Here is a 25,774-nt window from a genome sequence, read left to right on the forward strand (position 1 = left end):
TCTACGTATTAGTATTAATTTTTTTTTCATCAGTAGGGTGATTTTTTTAGAGTAAAAGTGTAGGTATTTTCATCCAACAGATTATGGGGTAGCCAGAATAAATACGCTCTCAGTATATTTCTGTACCTTGTACATACATTTTACATTAAGCACCCTGTAGAACATTTCTTGTTTACTTGTCTTGACACCCACTAGAATGTGAGCTCGAGGGCAGTGTTTATGATTCCTCCTTACTTGTAGTCCTTATGTCTTTCAAGATTTTTTTTTAAATTTTATTTATTTATTTGACACAGAGAGAGAGAGAGAGATCACAAGTAGGCAGAGATGCAGGCAGAGAGAGAGGAGAAAGCAGGCTCCCCACTGAACAGAGAGCCCTATGTGGGGCTCAATCCCAAGACCCTGAGATCATGACCTGAGCCGAAGGCACAACCCACTGAGCCACCCAGGCGCCCCCCTCCTTATGTCTTTCATATGTAGATTATCTCCGCATGTACTTGTTGGGTTACTGACAAGAAGCTGAGACAAAATGAGGCTAACTAGCTTGTGTTGGGTAGTGAGTTAAGTGGCAAAATAAAATTAGAGCAAAGTCCATGACCTCCGGTTTCTTCTAATGGTCAGAACTCTTCTAATAACCCGCAATAAAAGCTAGGTGTCCTCTGGAAGTTGTCAGACATCACTGAGAACTGCTGGAGTTTCCTGAGGCATCAAGCATTACCGAATGTGGAAATATTATGTGTTATATTCTACATAGTTATGTTTTGCTACAAAGCCCAGAACTTCCTGTTTGTATGCTTAATTTATACTTGGTTTTGTGTTTTGAGTGGATTTGCCCACTGGATTTTATTTTTCCTGGATTATTCCTTTTTATTAGCTGTCTTTTCCAGGCTCTAATCTTTCCCACTGTTCTAAACTGCCCCCAATTCATTAATGGCAATGTGGCACAGTAAATAAGTCCCATCTGCTGGCTCATTTTTGTTGACCTAATGGGGTTCATTAGTACTGTTGATTTTCCTTAGTATTCACAACTGAATATGATGAAGCCAGATAGGGCTAAATTGTCCATCTCCCTAGGCAGAATCAATAGTGCTACTATGATATTATAGGCTCTGAGCTCATATCTCTATCATAATGCTTTCCAAGTCCTATTGTAAAATGTCAGAATGTAAAAGCTATGATTCCTACACTGGGATATAGGCATACCTTGGAGATACAATGGGTTTGGCTCCAGACTACCACAATAAAGTGAATATCTCAATAAAGCAAATTGAATAATTTTTTTTGTTTTCTATTGCCTATAAAAGTCATGTTTATACAATAATGTAATCTAGTAAGTGTGCCATAGCATTATGTCAAAAAGTATATATGTTAATTAAAAATACTACATTGCTTAAAAAAGTGCTAACCACTGAGCTTTCAATAACTCATAATCTTTTTGCTGGTCTTGAACTGTTGCCTTGATGTTGATGGCAACTGACTAATCATGGTTGTGGTTACTGTAGGGTAGGGTGGCTGTGGTGATTTCTTAAAATAAGACAACAATGAAGTTTGCCACATGGATTGGCTTTTCCTTTCATAAATGATTTCTCCGTAGCATGTGATGCTGTTTGATGACATTTCACCCACAGCAGAACTTTCAAAATTGGAGTCAATCCTTTCAAACCCACCGCTTTGTCAACTAAGTTTATGTAATATTCTAGATTCTCTGTCTTCATTTCAACAATCTTCATGGCATCTTCACCAAAAGTAGTTTCCATGTCAGCAAACCACTTTCTTTGCTCATCATAAGAAGCAACTCCTCACCCATCAAAGTTTATTATGAGATCTCAGCAATTTACTTGCATCTTCAGGCTCCACTTCTAATTTTAGTTCTCTTGTTATTTCTGCCACATCTGCAGTTACTCTCTCCACTGAAGTTTTGAACCCCTCAAAGTCATCCAAACTCCTGCTAATATTGGTATTTGATATTGATATTTTGGCCCTTACCAAAGAATGTTCTTAACTGGCATCTAAAATGATGAATCTTTTTCAGAAACTTTTCAGTCTAGTTCACCATCAGAGGAATCACTATCTATGGCAGTTATAACCCTACAAAATGCATTTCTTAAATAATAAGGCTTAAGAGTTGAAATTTCTCTTTGATCCAAGGGCTGCAGAATGAATGTTGAATTAGTAGGCATGAAAATAGCATTAATTTCATTGTCCATCTCCATCAGAGCTCTTGGGTAACCAGGTGCATCGTCAATGAGCAGTAATATTTTTAAAAGAATTTTTTTCTGAGCAGCAGGTCTCTACAGAGGGCTTAAAATATTCAGTAAAACCAGCTTGTAAACAGATGTGCTATCATCTAGACTTTGTTTTTACATTTATAGAGCACAGACAGAATTTAACATAATTCTCAGGGGACCTAAGATTTTTGAAATGGTAAATGAATATTGGTCTCAACTGAAAGTCACTAACTGCATTAGTCCATAACAAGAGAATCAGCTTGTCCTATGAAGATTTGAAGCCAGGCATTGACTTCTCTTGCTCTGAAAATATTAGATGTATCTCCTTGTAATATAAGTCTGTTTTGTCTACACTGAAAATTTGTTGGTCTGTGTAGCCATCTTCATTAATTAATTTAGTTAAATATTCTGGGGAACTTGCTGCAGCTTCTCCATCAGCACTTGCTGCTTTACTTTGTACTTTTATGTTCTGGAGATGGCTACTTTCCTTAAACATCATGACTCAACCTCTGCTGGTTTCAGACTTTTCTTCTGCTGCTTCCTCACCTCTCTCAGCCTTCACAGAATTGAAGAGAGTTAAGGTCTTTCCCGGGATTGGGCCTTGGCTTGGGGGAATGTTGTGTCTAATTTGATCTATCCAGACCACTCAAACTCTCTTCATTTCACCAGTAAGCCTGTTTTGCTTTCTTACCATTCATGTGTTCACTGGAGTAGCACTTCTAAGTTCTTTGAAGACTTTTCCTTTACATTCACAACTTGGCTAACTGGCGTTAAGAGGTCTAGCTTTCAGCCTATCTTGGTTTTTGACATGCTTTCCTCACTAAGCTTAATCATTTCTAGTTTTGTTTCGTTTTTTTTTAAATTTAAAGTGAGAGACATGGGACTCTTTTATTCACTTGAACACTTAGAAGTCCTTGTGAGATTATTAATTGGCCTAACTTCAATATTGTTGTGACTCAGAGAATAAGGAGACCCAAGGAGAGGGAGACATAGGGGAATGGCAAGTTGTGCAGTAGTCAGAACACATACAACATTTATCAATTAAGTTTTCTGTCATTTGGGCACATTTTATGGCATCCCAATTAGAATAATAACATCAAAGATAGCTGATCACTGAACACCATAACACATAGAATAATTATGAAAAAGTTTGAAATATTATAAGAATTATCAAAATGTGACACAGAAACATTAAATGAGCAAATGCTATTGGAAAAAATGGCCCAAATAGCCTTGCTGGATACAGGGTTACCACAAATTTTTAATTTGTAAAAACACAGTATCTATGAAGTACAATAAAGCAAGGCATGGATAAAACAAGGTAGTGTCCCTTATGTCTTGTCTTTTGGAAGAATATAATCATCTGCTCTTCATCCTATTTTAGATTAACTGGCATAGAAGAGTACCCCCATAGCCTTGAAGGAATCAACATGGGTCCTTCCATCCTAATGCAACATGTGCTACCCTTACTCCTCAAGAAATTCTCTCTTATCTTTGTACCCTCACTATCCCAGTTTCAATGGTAGAGATCTTTGCACAGTCTTCATTTATTTAACAAGTATTTATTGAATATCTTGTATAGGTAAGGAATTGTAAGTTTTGAGGTCTTTTCTATCTCATGTGAATAAGCTACTTTGAATTTTACAAATATATGGACACTTTTGGTGGTCACCTGGCTCCTACGGAGAAAGGGGACAATTGGAATGCATCCTGAAACCAGAACTAGTGACTGGAAAACAAGGACAGAATTGATGTGACTGTCTCAGAGAGTTCATTTCCTTTGTACGGGACAAACACTTAATTTTCAAGGAGTGGTTGACGCAGCCTCTTTAACCAGCGTGAACAACTTTTTTCCAGTAATGGAAACATCCTATCTCAGAAATCTCCCAGGAACTCTCAGCACTGAATCAACACCAGTTCTTTTGAACTGACCCATCCTTTTATAAAAAGAGAAGCAGGAACTGGCTCCTTGGTTGGTTATCTGCCCATGTGAACAGGAAAAGCCCACAGTGTTCATCAGCATCCTTATCAAGACGAGAGAAGAGAGTTGTTGTACTTAGTCACTCTCTAAAGAGACACAATGTCATTTGGTCTAGGACGTGAGGATTCAGGGCTTGGAAGAGAGCAAAAATGAGGCCCCTGTTTCCTCTGCCTCCTATGTAGACATCCTCTATGCAAGCCTGCCTTCCTGAAGAAAAATGCTTGTCCTATAGACCTTTAGGTATGTCATCTATACTCATTCCTTGGCAGACTGTGTTATTTAAGAAAATAAGCAATCCCAAGCACTTCTAACTAAGGAGAAGTTATTTCCTCTGCCTCCCCACCCCAAGACATTCAATGACTCTAACATCTACCTCCTGTCCTCTCACCACAGGAAGTGATTTGTGTGTTTCCACTTTGTAAAGAGTTGTTCGGCACATAAAAGCATTGTGATGTTTCACATTCATGGTCAAATACCAACAACAGTGTCTATCTAAATCCAATCCAGGGGATCCTATCATTTTTACTATTTCAGTCAATTACTGAACTTCTTGTCCCAGAATCTACTTCTTTGCTGAGCACCCAGACATATCATAGAAATTATGATGGGGTAAGAGCAGAGGGATGAGTAGGGATTTTTGAAGCAAGTGAAGAAAAAAAAAGAAAGCCATAAAGAAGTGGGAAAACCTGTTTCTGCTGTTACAACTGTCACTCCTTCCTTTCAGTAATTATTTTAACACAGAGGTGCACTGCTTGTTGGTAGCAACCCTCATCTGCAACACACTGATGGCCCACAGCATATCTTCTCTCATGGTCCCATGGGCACAAAACCAGATTGCTGTGCATATTGATTTTTTCTCTCATCCCATCCAGACATCACAGCTGCCCCCTCAGAGTGTAGGTGGAGGCGAAACCTCACTCCTGAGCAGGACAAATGTATGCTCACAGCACTGCTCTTGGAACGACTCCCATGCTGCTCTGAGCTTTTTCCATTTGCTCCTTCTGGGGTTGAGAAAATAAAAGCAAGGACCTCAGAGGACCTTAGACAAGTCTGAAGAATAAAAAATAAAGCAGCTAGGTTAAAACCAGCTCAATGATTTTTCTGCATTTTGTATAGTCCTCTGCAACTGGCTCTGGAAAATGCTGAGAGAGAGAGAATTGAATCTGGTCTTGAGGTTTAAAGGAGGCAGATGTATCTGAACGTAAGTGGTAAATCACTGTGGTCTTTATAATTTGATTTAATTATCTGACTGGATGCTTACATAATAAGTGTTCTAACACATTGGGCTTGGGATTTGTGGTTACATGCTTTGCACACATGTGGTCTGGTATCTCTGCTCAAAACTGGCTACGCATGGTGATTTGTCTGTATTTGAAGATCAAAATCAAAAGCACAGGCAGAAACTATGGCAACAAGCAGCACTGATTGAGCAAATGTTTTAATGATTTTAGAGGTTCTAAATCTTGGACCTCGGTTCAAGTGATGCTTGGGCATGAGACCAGAGGTCAAACATTCAGAAATTATTGTTTGGTTAGTTTCACTCCCAATCAGTGGGATTCTTGAGAACTAATTCTTCTCACTCTTCTCCTATGAGAAGTCCGTAAGCATAGCCATTAAAAAAAAAAAAAAAAAAAAAAAGATCATCTAATCAAACACAACTCTCATGGCTCATCTTGGGCTTTAATCTGTTGATAAATCAATGGCTTCACACATAAGTGAAGTGAGAGAGTACCTGGTGCGTTTCAGGGACAGCTTCCCTGCCTTTCCTCCACTCATGATTTCACTGCATGCAGTTACACATGTGTACTACACAGAGACACACAAGCTCAGTCTTAGACTACAGGTGTAGTTGAAGTAACAGACTCTACTTTTAATCCCAAAGCTTAGCCTCCAAGTATCCACTAGTTAATGCAAATTTACACGAATAGATACCAGTTTGTTACATGAGAATTTAAAAAGTGACTGAGATTAAAACGGAATGGAGAAAAAATGTGACAGAGAAAATAAAAGTTGTCTATTTTCCAGTTGTAGGAAATATCCAGCTCAAGAGAACTATGATTAAGTCATATGTCTAGATTTGGTTTATGTCATTGTCATAAAATATGTTGGCTTGTAAGAATTATAGGACATCTTTGATGTTAAATATTCAGTTTTCCCTTGACTTTATTTCCTTTAAATTAATTTTGACCAAAGCAAATACTTGAACAGATCTTGATTTCACCTTAAATATTAAAAGCAGTTCAGTTTAAGATTTATACGAATGTATGTCCTGACACATCTTCTGAAATACTATAAAATGCCTTGTAAGGATGGTTGGGAGGCTCTTAAACTTTGGTGTTACAGCCTCTTGAAGTTTTTCTAATTCTGGTTACCATCTAGCAGAGGCTAGCATTTTGCTTTGTTCTTTACTCCCCATCCTTTCTTTTCTCTTTGAGTTCTGCAATTATTGAATCAAGGAAGAACAATGGAAGAGAAGAAAATGTCTTCTATACAGCGCTAAATCAAACCCCTCTAAAGGAGCTCTTTAGGGAAATTTTGCTAAATATAAGTTAAGGTATTTTGGGGAGATAAATGATTTTACTCATTTGTTCATTGGTATCTTTATCATTCTCCAGATTTTTGCTCAGTTATCTGTGAATGCTTAAAGAGACTAGCATAGAGTATATTTCCAGAGTTAGCTAAAACTTAGAGGCTTAACTACAAAAGAACAACGGGGATTTTCTTAATAAAACACTTCACACTCAAGCTTTAGGATCACAAGATTTAAAAAAACAAACTAACAAACAAAAACTGAGTGTCTTAGAATCATGACTTGAACTTAAGGCTGTAAGTTTTCCTTGTGTCAGGATGGGGCTTGTTCATGTTTTTTATCCAGACACTGGTGTAAAAATATAGTTTAAAAATATCATATGGTTTCACTTATTTGTGGAGCATAACAAATAGCATGGAGAACAAGGGGAGATGGAGAGGAGAAGGGAGTTGAGGGAAATTGGAAGGGGATGTGAACTATGAGAGACTATGGACTCTGAAAAACAACCTGAGGGTCTTGAAGGGGCGGGAGGTGGGAGGTTGGAGGAACCAGGTGGTGGGTATTAGAGAGGGCATGGATTGCATGGAGCACTGGGTGTAGTGCAAAAACAATGAATACTTGTTAAGCTGAAAAGAAATTAAAAAAAAAAAAAAAGGAATGGTTAACCTGGTAGGGGTGAAAAAGCTAAGATGAAAATATTTGGTGCTAGGTTTTTGTTCATTGTTTATTTTAAAATTCATGGAGGCTTTAAACCCTGTCACGTTCTATAAATAATTCTGGTAAAGAATGCCAAGGGTAGAAATGGATTTCTCTCCATGGGACCTGGATGGCATTTGATTTCCTTAAATATACAATGACTTCACACCTCTTTCAAAGGTGTCCCTAGTCCTATTCAACTTTTGCAACTGCGTCTCAAAATAACAAATAAAATATCTAAATACATTTATTTAATCTTTACTTTCAAAAATATTGAATACCATAATCAAAAAACAAATGTAATATAACATTGGTTTACTACTTAGTATGTATAAAACACTGAGCTTTGTTATTTCACTTAACACTCACACCACTAAAGATACAGGTTTTATGATTTTTCTCATTTTACTAAGGAACCCAGAGGATGGAGGTAATTTATCCTGTCATAGAGCTAGCAAAGAACAGTCAAATATGTGACCCACACAATCTGACTCACAATAAAAAAAACATACAAAATATAAACACAGGGACAAATAGTTGACATTTTAGTTCATTTAGAGAAAAATTTCATTTTATTGAGTTATCATTATTGTTTCCCAGATTACACCAGAAAAAGTTCTGAATTTACAATCTTATTCAGAAGTCTGAACTAGAGTTTGTTATACTAAGTGAAATAAGTCAGAGAAAGACAAATACCAAATGATTTCACTCATATGTGGAATTTAAGAAACAAAATGGATGAATATAGGGGAAGGACAGGGAAAATTTAAAAAGTTAAAAACAGAGAAAGTGGCAAACCATAAGATACTTAACTATAAGGAAGAAACTGAGGGTTACTGGAGGGGAGGAGGACGGGGCATGGGGTAACTGGGTGATGGCCATTGAGGGGCATGTGATATAATGAGCACTGAATGTTATATGCAACTGATGAATCACTAAAGTCTACCTTGAAACTAGTAATGTATGTTAACTAACTTGAATTTAATTTTTTTAAAGTCTTGAAGAGCATTAAACCACCATGACAATGACTTCTGTGAGTTGATTTTCCATCTTCTTAGCAATCTGTGCTACTTTGAAATGAACTCAAACCTAACTCCTTGACAGGAAATAAAGGAACAAGATTTTTATAAATAGATGGTTTGAATTCACAATGTATACCAATGATTCTGACAGGACATGTTGAAATTTGTAGCATACAACTTGTACAAACCCCATATAAGGTTAGCTTTTTTTTTTTTTTTTTTGGTAATTTTTTAAATTTAAGTTCAATTCGTTAACACATAATGTATTGTCAGTTACAGAGGTAGAGTTCAGTGATTCATCAGTCTAATATAACACCCAGTGCTCATTACATCACATGCTCGCCTTAATGTCAAACAATCACCCCATTCTGGCACCCCCTTCCCTTCTAGCAACCTTTAGTTTGTTTCCCATGATTAAGAGTCCCTTATGGTTTGTCTCTCTCTCTGCTTTTGTCTTGTTTATTTTTCCCTCTCTTTTCCTATGATCCTGTTTTGTTTCTTAAATTCCACCTGTGAGTGAGGTCATATAATAATTGTCTTTCTCTGATTGACTAATTTTGCTTAGCATATTACCCTCTAGTTCCATCCATATCATTGCAAATGGCAAGATTTCATTTTTTGATGGCTGAGTAATATTCCATTGTATATATCTGCCACCTCTTCTTTATCCATTCATCTGTTGATGGACATCTGGGCCCTTTCCATAGTTTGGCTATTGTGGACATTGCTGCTATAAACATTGGAGTGCAGGCACCCTTTTTGATCACTACATTTGTATCTTTGGGGCAAATGCCTAGTAGTGCAATTGCTGCATTACTATTTTCAACTTTTCGAGAAAACTCTATTGTTTTCCTGAGTGACTGCACAAGCTGCATCACCACCAACAGAATAAGAGGGTTCCCGTTTCTCCACATCCTTGGAACATCTGTCATTTCCTGACTTGTTAATTTCAGCCATTATGAGTGATGTGACATGGTATCTCATTGTGGTTTAGCTTATTTATCTACGTAGTCAAGTCTTCAACTTGGTGTTAAGGTAGCATTACATTCAACTTGAGCTTCTTTCTGTTTCTCTTTTCTTTAGAATTCCAACTTCTGGTTTTGTTTACTTATTATTATACAAAGTCTAGATTCTAAGAATTGAAAACTATGCCAAAATAATGATTCTTTCAAAGCAGGTCCCTGTTATTCACTTTTGCCACAATGTCCTGCATCTTATGCTAGTGAGAAAAGCAGATAAATCAGAACTGACTTCTCTATTGAAATTAGTCTCCAGAAAAGTATCATACAATTGGATGAAGCTTCTACTCGAAATACATTTTTAGGCTCTGTATAAAACTGACTAGAAGTGAGCAACCAGTCTTTTGTTTTAAAATCGGATATTGCAGATATTTGAAGTGTTGCTGATGTTTTCATCTAGTGATTTCAAATGTATGCTATTTTTACACAATATTGTTAAAACATTCACAGCAGTCTGTCATACATGCTAATTAAAAGTGCTTTCTCCTCACTTATTTGGCCAGCGATTGAATTACATTTATGCAAGTTCATTCTATGTCACACCTCTGTAGCACATGGAACTCCAAACTCATTTTAACCCTAAAGTTACCCAGATTAGTTGTAATCATATATTTAATCTAGAGGAGTCAGTCCATCTTAGAAAATAGAGTACAATAGAAATGCAGTCTTTAGAAACTTCTCCTGGCTCTGACTTCTTCCATGACCTTGGAAGAGTCACTTATTAACTCTTAAATTGTTAAGTCTATGGATTTACTTAGAGGAATCGAATAATGACTGTAAAAATGGATTCTTCCGATTTGTATGCCAGTGTTCATAGAAGCATTATTCACAATAGCCAATTGGAAATAACCCAATGTTTACCAACAAATTAATGGATAAACAACATATGGTATACACAAACAATGAAATATTATTCAGCCATAAAAAGGAATAAAGTTCTGTTTCATGCTACAACATGGGTGAGCCTTGAAAACATAATGCTAGGTAAAGTAATCCAGGAACAAAAGGACAAATATTTCCTAACTCCACTTATAGGAAATATCCAATTTAGACAAATTAAAGCTGCTAGAAACAAACAAAAAAAGTAGATTGTTCTATGGTACAGATGGACATTAGTAGCTAAAAGGATGAGGTGGTAGAGGGCTTGGGACCACATGTAGGGGTCAATGTGGTAAATAAATGACAGTTAGCACTGTCATCTGTGCTCTCGCAAACTGCTCAGGTTTGCCTCTCTTTTCCCTGGTCATACTTTCTAGTTTTGAGCATTTTTCTTCTTCCCTGTAGATGGGTCCATTCTGAGAAAACAGACAGAACTGAATGACCTTAGACCAACTACTCTGTTAAGCTCTTGGTACCATCTGTGTACCATGTTACTGAAAGTTGAGGAACTGACTTGATATTGACCCTTCCTGTCCCTGTGGATATGATTGTGCTTAGCTAGAGATAATATTGCTGAAATTTGCCCGCCTTTCCCATTTGTAGCTCTGACATCACTTTAGATCACAGACAAGGTTGACCACTACATCAGAAATTTGACAGTAGTAATTATTAGACTATTCTTAGACCTTTCCATTTCCCCCGTAACTGAAATGTCCCCAGATAATTTATAACCTAAGAGCTTTGGTTATTTTCTTTTCACTAAAGAGGGAAAAATTCCAGAACTATTAAATATAATCTCATATTTCACAAGTTTGAGCTCATATTTGATTCTATGTCCCAAATTCTTCAGTAATCCATTGCCATTTCTAAGTAAATCATCTCTCCTGACACTCCCTTTGGTTATAAAATTGCTATACCGTGAAACTACAATAATATTATCTTACTATTCATTACAGTGCACAATTTTTAGCATATTTGTCAGTCTCCCCCAATAAACTATGAACTTCAAAATGGCAGGGACCATGTGCTGTTTTTCTTCTCACTTCAACCAGAGTGCCTGGCCTATAATAGATGCACAAAAAAATGTTTGCTAAATGAATCCATGAATAAAAAAATTAACAGTAAATGAATGGCATTGAAAAAGCCTAGAAAATAAAATAAATCTATACTGATTTAAAAAAAGAAAAAAGACATCTCAGTGAAAAAAGTTGCCCAGTCTTGTGACTAGTAAAATATTCACTGAGCCAGTCATCAATCTCCTATGTAGATATGCCTTCCCAGTACCCCTTACAGACACAGTAGCTACAAATTCCCTTTCCTTACTGATTGTGTATATGTATTTACTGTCCAAGAGCTGCAGCCCTGTTAAAGAAGAGTAAAGCATTGTCTTTCAAAATAAGCATAATTTCCTCCTTGTGGTATAACAGAAATGTATCAAATTCTGGCTAACTATTAAAAAAAAAAAGTAGTTAGCCAGAAAATTTTTTAATTAACTGCTGTGCTATTAAATATACACCAGGAAAGGAGAAATGTAGAACTCGATGGTTCTGCATTGGAACACAGTAGAAATGGCTATTAATGGCAGGATCCCGTCATTCTTTTCAAGAAATTATGTGTATTAAGTATGCACTATAGATTTTTGACCCACTCAATTCCAATAGAAAATCTATATAAGTTATTTCACCTGTTAGCTGTACATTCACTAAAGCGAATAACTGAAATGCACATGGAGGCTGTAAAGCATATGAATGAACCAAAGCTGGGATGTATTTATGGAATGATAAATTATCCACATTAAATTTAGATAGCAGAAGGGAAGTCTCTCAGGGATCTACAGATTTCATATGAGCATTTGTGTTTGATTCTGATGTCTGGCTGTTCCATTTAAGGTAACTATTTTTACATTGTGGCATTTTCCTTGCATTATTTTTGTTCTGAAGTCTTGAATAGGGCTGCTGGGCACTATTAAAAGCTCTTAGTCTCAATTCCTGAATGAATAAAACTTAATACTCAGAACAGTGATGTTTTCATACAATAATCATCTAGATTTAACTCTAAGTGTTGCGTATTGTTCACAGATACATCCATGATGGATTTATTGAATATTTATTGACTTTTCTATGAAGCAGACACCATGGTGGATACAGGTATTCCCTAAAAGAAATGAGAGTTTAGTGGTGAGAGATGAACCAGTAAGCAGACACCTCTAATATTTGATTAGCAAAGATGGAGTCACTGGGGTTATAGGAATATTGAAAGTTAACAGCTAACTCAGCCTCCAGATGATGGATGCCATCTCTAGGAAGAGGGGACAAGTAGGAATTAGAAGCAGAGAAGAAAATGAGGACATTCTGGATAAAGGGTAGTATGGAAAAAGCCCAGAGACATAAGCATACCACCCTCCTTGGCAGAATGTTGAGCTTCTTGGACACATGAAAGAATTGTAGCATTAAAGCATTAGTTAACCTCCAGCTGATAATGACTGTGCTTGGAAACTATTTCTTTCCCAAATCTCCAGAATCAATTTGCCTTTTCAGGTTTGTCCAGAGAGTTCATCATAAACTATTCTTGTGACTTAATCTTGGGCCTAATATGAGTTTATGACACCTTTGCTAATCACTCCAGCTTGATTGTCTATTCTGGGTGAGGAGCCAAATGATATGGAACAAAAAACCATTTTCAGTATAACAAGCCCATATTACTCTGTACTTTAAAAAGTGTGCTTACTTCATTAATTCATTTTCCCTCACAGCCACCTTGTATGTTAGGTATTATAATACCCATGATAAAAAAAAAAGTGGCTCAGAGCCTGGGTGGCTCAGTTGGTTAAGTGGCTGCCTTCGGCTCAGCTCATGATCCTGGAGTCATGGGATCAAGTCCCACATTGGGTTTCCAGCTCCGCAGGGAGTCCACATCTTCCTCTGACCTTCTTCCCTCTCATGCTCTCTCTCTCACTCTCAAATAAGTAAATAAATAAAATCTTTAAAAAAAAAAAGTGGGGGAAGATGAATGGATAAAGGAGATTTATACCTACATATATACAGGTGGTGGGTATTGGAGAGGGCACGGATTGCATGGAGCACTGGGTGTGGTGCATAAACAATGAATACTGTTATGCTGAAAATAAATTTAAAAAATTTAAAATAAAATAAAAAATATGTATTTATATCTATATGTATATATAGATATATAGAGAGAAATACAAACAATAGAATATTACTCAGCCATAAAAAAGAATGAAGTCTTGCCATTTGTAATAACATGGATGGATCTAGATGGTATAATGCTAAGGGAAATAAGTCAGTCAAAGACAAATACCATATGATTTTGCTCATACGAGGAATTTAAGAAAAAAAACAAATGAACAACAACAACAAAAAGAGACAAACAAGAAAACAGACTCTTATGTATAAAGAACAAACTGAGGGTCACCAGAGGGGAGGTGGGTGAAATAGGTGAAGAGGAGTGAGAGGACACTTATCATGATGAGCACTGAGTAATGAATGGAATTGCTGAATCATTATGTGGTATACCAGAAACTAATGTAACACTGTATGCTAATTATCCTGGAATTTAAATTTTTTTGAAAAGTAGGGGGGTGGGGACCTCATAGATGTTTCCGACAAGAAATAGACAGCACACTCAAACTGGGTAAATGAGGATATTTTGATATAAGGACCACTTATAAAGTGTGAACAAGGGGTAGCCAAAAGGGGACAGAGTGCTATCCTAGGCAAGTAAAACGAGGTGGAGAGCACTTGCCATCCTAGGTCTATGGATTAGCTTCCTATTGCCACTGTAACAAACTACCACAAACTTAGTGACTTAAAAACAATACAGACTTATTATTGTTCAGTTCTGGAGGTCAGAAGTCTGAAATAGTTTCACTGTGCTGAATCGAGGTATCAATAAGAAGGCTTTCCTTCTGGAGGTGCCAGGAGAGAATAGGTATCATTCCTTTACCAGCTTCTAGATGTTCTCATTCCTTGGCATATGTCCTCACATCACATCACCTTTTCTCTCTCTGCTTACTGTGTGGTTTTGACCCTTTTTCTCCCTCTTACAAAGACCCTTATGGTTATATTCAGGGGCCACCAAGACAACCCAAAATAATCTCAAGATCCTTGACCTAATCACATCTACAAAGTCTCTTTTGGCATATAAGGTAACATTCATAGAGTCTAGGGAAAACAGAGCTCTTTAGGGACCATTGTTCAGCCTCCTACAGCCTGAAAAGGGAAGGGAAGGGAGAAGCTGTCAGAGCTGAAACAGAGCAGTACAGAGAGGACAACCGGTATAAAATGTGGAGTTCTGTAGACCAACACAGCCAATCATGCAGACCCTTCAGTAAGGGATCTGGTAGGACAAATACCCTCTCCTCATGTTCTGCAGCCTCTTTCCTCTTGCCTGGGTCTCCAACTGGCCAAACTTCACCTTTCCAGTAACTAAGAAACAACAGGAGCCTGCTAACGGCATCCATGCATGTCATATCAAAGCCAGGTGGAGAAGGGAAAAGAGAAATCTGTGGGGCAAACAGAACACATCCAGCACCCTTTCCTTTGTAAAATGATTTTTAACTTTTAATTTTTCTTGCAAAAGATAAATATTCTCATTACCTTTAAAAACCTAACAGTAAAGAAGTATAAAAAATAAGATAAGAAGTTGACCCCCCCCAACTGCCCCAACATCCTCCACACTCGCCTCCAAGATTCAGTGTCTAATTGGCCAGAGTCTCAAGTGTATGTAGCAGTGGAAGGAACAAAAGTTAGGTGTATAATTAGTTTTAGCAGAATAAAACTAATTATACTTCTAAACTCTTTTTAAACTTTTTTCTTGATGCAAGGTATACATGAATGGTATTATTTCTACCTGGAATTCTTTTCCTTTCATTTTTTTTAAATTTATTTTTTATTTATTTTCAGCATAACAGTATTCATTATTTTTGTACCACATCCAGTGCTCCATGCAATCCGTGCCTTCTATAATACCCACCACCTGGTTCCCCCAACCTCCCACCCCCCCGCCACTTCAAAACCCTCAGATTGTTTTTCAGAGTCCATAGTCTCTCATGGTTCACCTCCCCTTCCAAATTCCCTCAACTCCCTTCTCCTCTCTAACTCCCCTTGTCCTCCATGGTATTTGTTATGCTCCACAAATAAGTGAAACCATATGATAATTGGCTCTCTCTGCTTGACTTATTTCACTCAGCATAATCTCTTCCAGTCCCGTCCATGTTGCTACAAAAGTTGGGTATTCATCCTTTCTGATGGAGGCATAATACTCCATAGTGTATATGGACCACATCTTCCTTATCCATTCGTCCGTTGAAGGGCATCTTGGTTCTTTCCACAGTTTGGCGACCGTGGCCATTGTGGCCATAAACATTGGGGTACAGATGGCCTTTCTTTTCACTACATCTGTATCTTTGGGGTAAATACCCAGGAGTGCAATTGTAGGGTCATAGGGAAGTTCTATTTTTAATTTCTTGAGGAATCTCCACACTGTTCTCCAAAGAGGCTGCACCAACCTGCATTCCCACCAAGAGTGTAAGAGGGTTCCCCTTTCTCCACATCCCCTCCAACACATGTTGATTTGTTCTTAAAGTCTACTCACCTCTCAAGTCTCATCTCAGATACCACTTCTTCCTAAAAGTTACACTGACTTACCAATATAAATTAGATGCCCACCCTACTGCTCCTTCTACTCTTTTTTTAGTATCTGGCATTTTCCTGTATAGCCTTTGCCATAATCAGTGAAGATTTTTTTGTGTGTGTTCTTGACTGATTAATGTAAGTATGTTTATTTCTTCACTGGTTTCTAAGCTCAGGGAGGACAGATTAGCCTCTGTATTCCCAGCCCCTACTACAGTGTTTGGCACAAAGTAGAAATTAAGTGATTATGTGTCCATGTGTACACCCTGACTTAAAATTTCAAATCTAAAGAAAAAGTTCAAAGTTCATCACAAGGAATTCCATCAGTATTTAACATATTTTCACATTTGTGCCTTCTCTCTCTGTGTATGTGTGTCTGGCTTACTAGTTCTTCCTTTCTCCTTCCCCATTTTTCTCTCCTTTTCTCTTTTTCTCTCTCCTTGTTGATTTATATCCTAATTTTTTATTTCTAATTCAAACTATGTTTTGATACATCAAAATATTTAACAGTACTTAACTGAGACTACAGAATCTGCTTGTTCTTTTCCTTCATGGCTGTTTATCTCCTAACATCCCATGATTCTCATTTCTATTTTCTTCTTATATTAACTTTGATTACCATATTCTGTTCAGTATAAAATGTCTTATATCTTTCTGGGCCAACAATAACAGTTGCATGTGGTGATTTGTGTGGCTTATACAATTTCTTAGCTGAAGAGAGCTTTTTCTGTTTGTCTCAGGAAGTGCTGTTTCTAAAATCAATAGTGTTTTCCCTTGTTCTGTACAGAAGTGCATCTCCTTATTTGGGGATTATTTTCTATTTTGGTAAGACTCTTAATTTTCCTGGCTTTTTTTTTTCCTTCTTTATCACCAAGACTTTAAGGTTGTTCCCCATCTGTAGCAATAGTGTCTTAATGAGACTGTAGCCTCTGGTATTATGAACTTTAAATCTCCTTCCCTTCAGCCCACTGAGCTATCAAAGCCTTGTCCTTTCCTTACTGTTTTCCCTTTAATGATAGAACTCTTTCTGTCTGGACTTAATATTATTTCTGTTCTATCACCCCAGCTCCCACACCCCCTTCCCTCTTCCTTCAGTTTCAACATGACTGGCAATGACAGCATGAGCTCTGCAGTTGGCCTCACTGGTTTGGCAATCTTTCCCTACCTACATGCAAATTGTAGTTGTGGTGTTCTGTCTCCTACTTATGCTATAGGCATAGGTTATTCATGATTTTGTCTACTCTTCTTACGAATCTGTATTGATTTTTGGAGACTATATAGAAAAAGTTATATATAGAAGGAAATGAGAATTTCAGCTGTGTTTTGAAAAAAGATATTAATAGCCTCTCTTATGCAAAATATGGCTATAGGTGTTTGTGTCATATATTGTATTAACTCATATTTTTATTATGAAATCATAAAACTCCTCCCAAAATTGATTCACCAGCCACACTGACAACAGTATCCTCCCCAACCCTCATTTTCTTTTCCTTTCTTGTTGACCATCAGTCAACAGAATTTCTCCATAAGAGAGGAGGGCTAATTAATGTTGTAGTAGAGACAACTAGAAGTCACCAAATGTCTTTTCTTCGTTTCCTCTTCAGGAACAGAGAGCTAAGTTTTAGTTAGGCATATACCTGGTCTAGGTGAAGATTACATTTCTTATCTTCCCTTAGAGCAAAGTATGGTCATGAGACATGTACTGCTCAATGGTATATAACCACAAGTTATATACTTCTATAGGGATCCCTAAAAGAAATGGGTACACCGGGACACCTGGATGGCTCAGTTGGTTAAGCGGTTGCCTTCGGCTCAGGTCATGATCCCAGCGTCCTGGGATCGAGTCCCACATCGGGCTCCTTGCTCAGCAGGGAGCCTGCTTCTCCTTCTGCCTCTGCTGCCACTCTGCCTGCCTGTGCTCTCTCTCTCTCTCTCTCTGGCAAATAAATAAAATCTTTAAAAAAAAAAAAAAAAGAAATGAGTACACCTTATTGTACTTCCCTATTTCTGTGGATTGCAATAGCAGCATGATAGATGGAGCTCAAGCCATCTTGAACTAGGAGGAGGAAAGTCCATACGTTCAAGATGGAAGAGCAACAACATAGAAATAGCATGGGTTCCTATAATTAGGGAGGTTCCGTATCGCTTCAGGAATGCTAAATTCCACATTGCATTTTAAAAACAGAAAGCTAAGTATCTGTGATTTTTAAGCTGCTGTTATTTTACATTTTCTGTCATTCTCAGCCAGACCTAATATTCAAAACAAGAAGGGAATTGGGGATAACTATAGATATAAATAGCTGTTTCTGCATAACCATAGCTGCTAAATATATTACTAAAATCACCTTGACTCATATAAATATGGTTTAATTCTGAATCATCAACAATAATGTTGCTTTATTTACACACTGAAAGTCTACATTATATATAATTTCCTTCATCTTCTTGTTTATGTAATTGATTCCATAAGATACTTGATCTATTATCTTTAACTTATAAATACCATAAATTTATAATCCTTATATATTATCATATATATACCTTATATACCATAATCCTTCCAGATTTGTTTAAAAATTTTCTGCATGACATGGACGGGACGGGAAGAGATTATGCTGAGTGAAATAAGTCAAGCAGAGAGAGTCAATTATCATATGGTTTCACTTATTTGTGGAGCATAACAAATAGCATGGAGGACAAGGGGTGTTAGAGAGGAGAAGGGAGTTGAGGGAAATTGGAAGGGGAGGTGAACCATGAGAGACTATGGACTCTGAAAAACTATCTGAGGGGTTTGAAGTAGCAGGGGGGTGGGAGGTTGGGGTACCAGGTGGTGGGTATTATAGAGGGCAGGGATTGCATGGAGCACTGGGTGTGGTGAAAAAATAATGAATACTGTTATATAAAATAAATAAATAAAATGAATATAAATATATATATTTATATAAAATAAATAAATATATAAAATAAATAAAGTGAAAATAAATAAATTAATAAAAAATATATAAGTATCTAAAAAAATTTTCTGCATGGTTTGTAAAATTGCATCTTAGATAACTTTGTAGTTAATAATTCTAATGAAAATGAATTCCCTATTCATCTACTATATTTTATAAGTTATATTCATCATTACTGTTGATTGGCATTAAGTTTGTTCTATACCTAGCAAACTTACTGAACTCTGATATTAATTCTAAAATTTTGCCTCTAGATAACCTAATTCTGTGTTCAAGTGTTTAGGAAACATCATTTATTCATGTAAATTTATTTAGCTACTGAGAAATAACCAGTCCAAAAGATTATGCTAGGTAGAGGAGGGAGGAAATAAAAAGATGGATATATATAGTGGAGTATTATTCAGCCACAAAAAAAGAAAGATTTCATTCTCTTTTGAGAAAGAGAGGCAAACCAGGAAACACACTCTTAACTATAGAGAACCAACTGAAGATCAGTGGAGGGGAGGTGGGGCACGGGGGATGGATTAAATGGACAATGGATATCAAGGAAAACATTTGTAATGAGCACTGAGTGATATACGGAAGTGATGAAACTAATATTAATAATATTAATAATAACCTGAAACTAATATTATGCTGTATGTTAACTAACTGGAATTTAAATGAAAGCTTGAAAAAAAGATGAATAAATAAATAAGATATACCCTGAATCAATCAAAGCTAATATACTTTGATTTACTATAAGATATTGAATTTCTCCATTATCATGAGTGACAATAAGAATAAGAAGAATCAATCATATCCTTAGAAGAATAATTAATTTTGGTTTTTATTCCCTGGACATTCTAATAAACTGATCAACTTAATTATCAGAACTCATTTAGGTCAATACAGTAACTTACTTACAAGGAATAAACCCACTTTAGGAGTTTTGTTCATACTGGATATTCAAACAATCTAGAATGTTCTTGGGGTAAGACTGAATACTCTCTCTTCAAAAGCCAACCCAGGGGGTGCCTGGGTGGCTCAGTGGGTTAAAGCCTCTGCCTTCTGCTCAGGTCATGATCCCAGGGTCCTGGGATCGAGCTCTGCATTGGGCTCTCTGCTCAGCGGGGAGCCTGCTTCCCTTCCTCTCTACCTCTGCCTGCCTGTCTGCCTACTTGTGATCTCTTGTCTGTCAAATAAATAAAATCTTAAAAAAAAAAAAAGCCAACTCAGTCAAATTCATCATTCATATATTGGATGACACAGCTTGCACAACTTACTCATACAGAAGCTTTGCAACTGCATAAATTATTTCAAGTGGCTGATATCACAAGTCTGTGAAATCCTTTCCCTTAAATGAATGGCTAGTGTGCTTGTCTGTTATTGACAAATGTGAGTGGAATATATTAGTCATAAAGAACAGGCTTCCCAAGTTAAAAAATGGAAGTAATAGGAAAAATGAACCATGAATTAATACCATCCTTTGAGAAGAGAGCTAAGAAAGTATGCCAGATTTTATGAGAAACTTTTCTCTTTCACTGTTCAAAACCAGCCTTTTCAGAATTCTTCAATCATTTTTCACTCTCCAACTCATTCAAAGTTCATTCTACTTCCTCAAAATATTGATAATATAATTGTACTATATTTGATATTTTAAAAGAGGAAAGGGAGTCTTTGGCCATTAAGTGCCATACTATTGTTTTATATTCCATTAAGAAAAAAAAAATCTGTGATTGCAGAAAACATGTGATGGGAAAGTAATCACTGACCTTAAGCAGTTCTCCCCAGAATTAACCTCGGCTATTATCGAGCTGCAGGAGACTATCTTCAGCCTCATTCAATATTAGGGCTCTTTGAAATGTGTCATTCTTTGCTGCCATTCTCATGCATATAAATAATTCATTAAAATTAAAACTATGGTCAGAGTAATATCTAGGCCAATAGCTAAAAGTCACACATAGATTTCTAATGAGAATTAGAGAAGTCCAATGACAAATGAATACATGATAAGATAATCAATTCTGCTAGCAATTGGGGAGAACGTTTCACACCCATTTGACTGACAAAGCTTAAAAGAAGTTTGACTATAATATGTTGACATTAAAACTCTCTTGCAATGATGGAGGGAATATACATCTGGGACAACACATTGCTAAGCAACTAAATCGTGTTCAACCCATGTTCAACCCGGTTATTCCAGCCCTAAGTTTATATTCTTGCACATGTATTTAAAAAGAATCACAAAGAACTATTTACTGTAGCCTTATTTTACTAGTGAAAGAAAATTGAAAACAACCCAAATACGCATTAACAAGAAAACGAACAAGTAAAATGTGAGGCAGTCATACAACCAAACACTACAGTGGAGATAAAATAAACAAGATAGACTTGCATTTGTTGATATGGATAAATATTCTTTAAACATTTTTTAAAAGTCATTATGAAGAATATATACAAACTGGAACAAATGATATAAATTTTAAAACATGGGCAACACTGCTATCGTTTATGAATATATACTTATAGAATGAAGACAGTTTTAAATTGATAACCACTGTGTCTAGGAATGTATGAAGAATACCAGAGTGATAGAGAACAGCTACACAGGGATTTTCAACTATATTTATAGTGTTATAAATCTAATGTGGAGAAGGACTACATATGTGTTATGTTATTCTCTAGATTTTTTCATGTCTGACATAATAATATTATAGTAATATAATATAAAAATATATTATTACATATTATGTATTTATTATTATTATTATTATTTTGGATAACCTAGTGTGACAAGAAACAGCACTCCTACCAGAACTTTATACACTGTGGAGACCTTGCCTGGAAGATTAAAAACTCCCTGGGTGGTTCAGTGGGGTAAAAACTCTCAAGAAGCAAAGAAAGTGGTCTACTTGTTATAGACATCTTCTACCGGCTCATACCACCCTCGAAAATTTATCCAGAAACATGATTTTGAAGCAATTCATGAACACTACAAATTCATATTTGTGCCCTAAAGCTCAAGCATTATTTCTATAATCAAATCATAGGAGCTTTTCCCAGACTTTTTTCATTTCCTCATTTCCTCCTCTATCTTACTTGTTCTCATGCCTGCTTCTCTTGCTGTGATGGGAAGTAGTAGCTATGTATTATTCATTTTTAAATCTCTCTTTTTTTCCGTATTCCGAGACTAATGGTATTTTATGTGTGTTTCTTTCCAAAGTTTATGTCTAATACACAATAAAACAATGCCCCACTAGGTAACGCAGATGCCGAATCCTACCAGGCTGGAGCAAAGTGAAATAATGTGTATCTGAAATAATGTGTAGCTTCTACATCTGTCAGCTAGCAGAAAAATAGACTGGAAATGTCTGGTCATAGAAAAACCTCTATCACTGTACACTTAACATTTATAAAAGTTAATGTAAAAACAAAGTGAAATCTGTGACCAATAGACCTGATTTCAAAACATGGTGTTATGTATGATCAATAAGCTCTGTGAAGACCTGTGCCCCTAGGGCAAATAATACATTATACATTAATAAATTTTTTTTTTTAAAAAAAAAGCTCTGTGATCTCTGGAAAACTTTTAACAACCTCTTATTCTGATTCCTATTTCCTGATTTTTAAAAAAGAGTAGCATTTGTGTGTTTCTTATGAAAACTAGATGAAATGAAATCTGTAAAATTTTAAGATTTTTATTTATTTATTTGTTTGACAGAGAGAGAGGGAGAGAGCAAGAACAAGCAGAGAAAGTGGCCGGTAGTGGAGAAACAGGCTCCCTGCTTGGTAAGGAGCTCGATGTGGGGCTCGATCCCAGGACCCTAGGATCATGACCTGAGCCAAAGGCAGAGGCTTAACTGACTAAGGCACCCAGGTGCCTCTGTAAATGTTGATAAAATGTCTTATAGCATGTTGTATAATTGTGGTCACCATGTTAAAATCTGATAATATAAGATTAAAGCTCAATTCACTGAACATAATTCTGTAAAGAGATGGATAAGCCAATATGAAATAGTTTTATTGCCTTCCAGAGTTCCATTGCATCCAGTGTGATATTTGAGACTCCCCACGTGCGTTAGGTACAGAAGTACCTAGCCTACTACCTAGTGCCTAGCTAGGTACTCCACAGATTTACTGTAAAGCACTGAAAGAACTTATTTATTATTTGTATTCTAGCACACTTCTTTTAATCACCTTACAAGCAACCATGCCTGAACTCATTCATTATAACTGGTCATTGTAAAATCTTCTGGACTCAGTGTTGTTCATATTTGGCTTTGGTCCTCCTCTCAATTCCCTTTAGTCATTGTTTTTGGATAACATCATTTGATAACTTCAACATTTATGTTTTAACCTTTCCTAAACTCTGTTCTTCACACTCCTTAGTCTAATGACTGTCATTTCCATCTTTTTATACACACATCAGTATACCTGAAATTACTTTAATTCCAAAACCAAAACCTATGAAAGTCTCCTCTCTAACTCAACCTACAAGCTATAGTTTTTATTTAGTTCTTCACTTCTTGATCTAACTGAATCTATTCCTTATCCATGGTGTACTTTCGATCTCGATCTCTTTCAATTCTTTCAGACTACCACATCCATCCAAAAATTACTTGTCTACTTACTGAAGCCTAGATATCATGATCAGTCATTTCAAAATTGCTCTTGTCAGAAACATAGAATTCTTTTATATATATTTTATTTATTTATTTATTTATTTGTTTATTTTTTGCCATGCCAGACTTCCATTTCCCAACTGTGATTAAAACCATTATGTGATTCAAACCTCCTCTGTCCCCAAATCACAAAATTCACCTTCATGGGCACCCTCTATAGAAACTTCTTTAACTGAGCTACCATTCCATTTTTTCCTTTAGACACTAAATATTACTCAACCTCTTTTCAATCTCATCTCCCACTTCAAGATTTCCTAAATCTTCTTTTTAAAAATTACTTAGAGGGGCACCTGTGTGGCTCAGTCAGTTAAGCGTCCAACTCTAAATTTTGACTCAGGTCATGATCTCAGGGTCATCAGATCAAGCTCCACGTAGGTGTCTAAGCTCAGCAGGGAGTCTGCTGAGATTCTCTTTCTCCCTCTGCCCCTCCCCCCACTCACAAACACTTTCTCATGAATGAGTGAATGAATGAATGATTTACAAAGACCTTCTACTCATTCAAACAACCTTTCCTTAATACCTTATTGTAACTTGTCACTTTCCTCCTTCTTGGCTCTCTTGATCCCTCCATTTTGGATTCTCCTTCTTCCTTCTGTTCAGTGAAAGAATTCTTCGTATGTACATCCTCCATCCTCTTCTGTGATTGTTCCAATGTGGCAATCTCATCTATCATCACTACCTCATTAACTGCCTCTCTACAGATAGTTCCCAAGTATATACCCCCAGCTCAGCCTCTCCTAAATTTCCTGCTTCCTTTTCAAAAAGTTCTCTCTCCACAGAAAATCTACCAGCAACAAGAAATGAGTATGCCCACACCAGATCCTGAATCTCTCTTAAAACCTCTGCCCTCCTAATTTCAATTATTGGCATCGCTAATCTGCTATTCCGATAAGCTTGGAGCCTCATGCTTATCTTTCATTTCTCTCCTATCTATCTATCTTTCATTTCTCTTCTATCTCCCACTGCAGCATTCTGTCCATTAGATCTCTTCAGTAGCTTTGAAATCATCACCCTTCTTGTGGATTCTGATGACCCTTTTATCTCTCATCTAGCTCTTGTGATATGTTAATGCTTTTCCCAGCCTCTCTTGTGGCTCCTTCTCTCTAGGTAATCTAATCCAGCTGCTGCTGAAGAGAACTTTTGATCTAAAGCATAGCTCTTATTTGATTGCTTCCTCAACTCAGAAATCAACAGTTGTGTGTATATTACAGTTTCAGTTATTTAATATAGAATTAAAGATCCCTTATGATCAGGATTCAATTCATTTTTTCTGACCTTGTGCAACTGTAACCACTATAGAATAGTAGTTACATGCTCAGCTCTGGAATTAGGTAAACCTGCTTCCAGTCTTGGCGCTATTATTTTATTGTTGCTATAAATATTTATTAAGTGCCTTATAACATTCCACAAATTATTTAGGGGTCTGGAAATACACAAGTGAGCAAGAATACAAGGTTCCTGCTCTTCTAGAACTTAGGTATTTTTTCAATAAGAATTTCTCAAGTGCATACTATGTGCCAAAAGGCTTGGTACAGGAGACATAACTGTGAATAAAATATACAAGTAAATGAATAAATAAATAATGGGTGAATATACAAATACAAATATGTAATATATAAATATAATACATATATATGTATAAATATATATAATTTATTATATATGTATGTATATACACATATATATTTTTAAATATGTATAACTATATAATTTATATATGTATGAGTATCTATGTAGTATCTATGTAGAAATATATATAATTTATAAATACATTTAATCTATATAATATATAAATATGATACATATTTATATATTATAATTAGTATACATTATGGTATACTATAATGTATAGATATATAGTATATAGATAGATAGATACAATATATACAGAGAGAGATACAATATATAGTATACTATAACATAGTAGATACATTATAATTAGTATCAAGGCTTGTCTAAGGAGCTGACACTTGGGTTGAGACCTAAGAGAGCATTCTAGGAGAGAGATCAGCAAATACAAATGTCATTGGTGAGGATGGTAAGAATGTGCTTGGACTTATTAGAGAAAATAGGAAATAGGAATATAGAAATAGAAATAGAAATAGAAATAGAAATAGAAATAGAAATAGAAATAGAAATAGGAAAGGACCATA

The 25,774-nt window shown here is 36.2% G+C and overlaps 1 protein-coding gene and 1 pseudogene across 2 annotated transcripts in view; one reads left to right on the forward strand and one right to left on the reverse strand.

The window, feature by feature from the left end:
* GABRB1 (gamma-aminobutyric acid type A receptor subunit beta1) overlaps positions 1-25,774 on the forward strand; it is a 393,971-nt gene that overhangs the window by 171,820 nt on the left and 196,377 nt on the right. The gene's annotated exons all lie outside the window — the stretch shown is intronic.
* On the reverse strand, positions 1,414-5,982 carry LOC116584098 (annotated as a pseudogene).

The sequence above is a fragment of the Mustela erminea genome, chromosome 2, assembly GCF_009829155.1.
Source record: "Mustela erminea isolate mMusErm1 chromosome 2, mMusErm1.Pri, whole genome shotgun sequence".
In the NCBI taxonomy this organism is placed as follows: Eukaryota; Metazoa; Chordata; class Mammalia; order Carnivora; family Mustelidae; genus Mustela; species Mustela erminea.